Consider the following 2,311-nt stretch of genomic DNA (forward strand, 5'->3'; position numbering starts at 1 on the left):
CAATATCAATAATTCTTAGGTATATAATCCCAGAAGGAGGCATTTGATTTAAGTTTATGAATTATTTCTCCTAGACATTTGAATTATGTTCTGAACAGTTGCAAATTCCAATGCATTTTATTCCAGCTCCCTGAATCATTTTAAGGAAAATGATTTTCTTTTTCTGCTTAAAATGCGACTATCCAGACTTTAAAACAAATAGGAAATATTTAAAATATCAGAACATCCATATTCTTTTGATATATTGATTTTTCACATTTTCTTACAGTATGTGTTTTAAATAGGAAATCAGTGGATATGATTTCTTTTTCTTCACTCCTTTTGGCTTTGATGCCACAGGAAGCCAGCTTGCTAACTCCCTGATACCTGATATTTCCCTGACCAGAAAGTCTCTCCGATGAGAATCAGCATTTTCCCCAAGATAGGAGTCATGAATTCTCATGTTCCTAAAGATACATATGTCCCTTAAAAGGGTCCAGAACATTTCCTGCAAAACTGTCTGTCGTAGGAGCACCTATTAGAGCTACCATCAGAAAGACTGAGGGAAGAAATGCATCCTTCCTACAACAGAAAAAAAAAGTGCACCCTAAAATAGACCAAGAACTTGAACATCAGCAAAACTGGGGGGGGGGGGGAATCAGATAACGCTTTAAGTGAAAATTTGATTTAAAAAACTAAAGCTTACTGCACATTGTTAGAGCTTGGAGTTGAGGCCCCTGGCCGATGAACTCACAAGTATAGGTAGTGTGCTACATGAGGGGCAAGTTTTTCGCTAACATCGCAAGGGTCTCTGGCCCAATGAGTGGAGTTTGATAGTAATACTTGCTACAAATTTAAAAAAAAAAAAAAAATTAAAGCTTATCCTTCAGTTCTCTAGCTTAAGTTTTCCGACTTCTCACTGTTGGAATTTTGTGAAATATACAGATGGTAGAGAAGAATTTGTATTAATATTCTGAATTTACATTTCTTAATTTAGGACGGTGTTTGGTTTGTTAGGGTGGCCTGTAGTGCAATCTATAATTACACAGATTGCAATTTATATCTACTCACAAAACAGAAGAGTTACTTTTCTAGGACAATTTCAGGTCTCTGCAGATAGGAAAAATTTCTGTAATTGAGAAACTACTCAACTTCTAGGCAAGAGCCCGTGACATCCAGGTAATCCCATGCGATATGGACTGTTCCTTTCCTCTCAAATCGGTATTGTTCATGACCCCAGATTCTCCATCAAACTCAATCCCGGCTGAACTACAGGTAATAGCCCCGCTGGGTGCGGACTGCAGGCCAACCACTGGAGGGCGTCTGGACGCTTCCAAACAGCTCCGAAGCGCCTGGAAATCTAGAGCTCGAGGACTGGAAAGCGCAGGAGGAAGAACGTGATCTTTGATTTTATTGGGCTAATAAGTAAAGGGAAGAACAGGCAGGTTTGGGAGCAAAAGTACGCTGTTTTCTTTCTTGGGATTAGCCCTTCTTGCTGACGCAGCAAATTCCCTAGAGAGTTAGAGAGACTAATACCACTCAGGCCCCAGCCCGCGGAACCCCACGAGGGCGAGTCTCGAGAGTGTGTAGCCCCGCAGCGCCGGGCGCCTGGCTAGCTTCCCGGGCGCTGGAGGACACCGGCGCACGTCCCGAGGCGCGAGGACCGCCTCGCTGTCAGGTGATCGCGCGACGGTGGCGGCCGAGGGCCCGAGGCACTGCAACCTGCTCTAGAAACCCGGGAACGCAAGGCATTTTCCAATAATAAAGGAATTCCTTCCCTGACCTCCATTTCTTCCCCCACCGGGTTCGTTCAAAGCATTTATCCTTTGGGGAGTGGGCAGTGAACCAACCTCGGAGTTGAAATAGAAAAGGTGTACGGTATTTCGGGTGGGCTCCCCTGCCGCATTCATTTCCTCCCTGCCGAAGATTCGCACTGAATTGTAATCACTTTACCCTGTGATTTTCTCGATCTAAAAAAAAAATGTGTTTTCAAAGCATCACTTTAAAGAAAAGTCTTGCTTCCTGCTCATGAACCTTTAAATCCCTGGCAGGAAGAGGGGAGTTGAAAGGCACATGAGAGATGCTCAGGTTTTCAGATATCCCGGCGCCGGGCAATGCGCCTAGTGAAGAACAGGACAGAGATTTCCAAAAACACGTAGTCACTGTCGTTGCCTGCCAGCCGGCTGCTGGGACTGCGTGTCACTTGAGGGGCCCCGGAGACAGATTTCGGCTCTCCGGCTACAGGGTGGGAACCGGTTCCTTTGTAACTGAAAGACCCTACCCTCAGCTAAAAAGATGTCAAATCATTCCTCAGGCCAGACGGAATTCAGCA

The 2,311-nt window shown here is 44.7% G+C and overlaps 1 non-coding gene across 1 annotated transcript; it reads left to right on the forward strand.

The window, feature by feature from the left end:
* Positions 1–683: 683 nt before the first annotated feature.
* Positions 684–833, forward strand: LOC113617763 (small nucleolar RNA SNORA62/SNORA6 family). The gene has a single exon (XR_003431769.1). It is a non-coding gene; the product is annotated as a small nucleolar RNA SNORA62/SNORA6 family (small nucleolar RNA).
* The last annotated feature ends 1,478 nt before the right edge of the window (positions 834–2,311 follow it).

This window comes from Aethalodelphis obliquidens, unplaced genomic scaffold (genome assembly GCF_003676395.1).
Source record: "Aethalodelphis obliquidens isolate GAN/ISIS:26980383/991018 unplaced genomic scaffold, ASM367639v1 scaffold4, whole genome shotgun sequence".
NCBI classification, from domain to species: domain Eukaryota; kingdom Metazoa; phylum Chordata; class Mammalia; order Artiodactyla; family Delphinidae; genus Aethalodelphis; species Aethalodelphis obliquidens.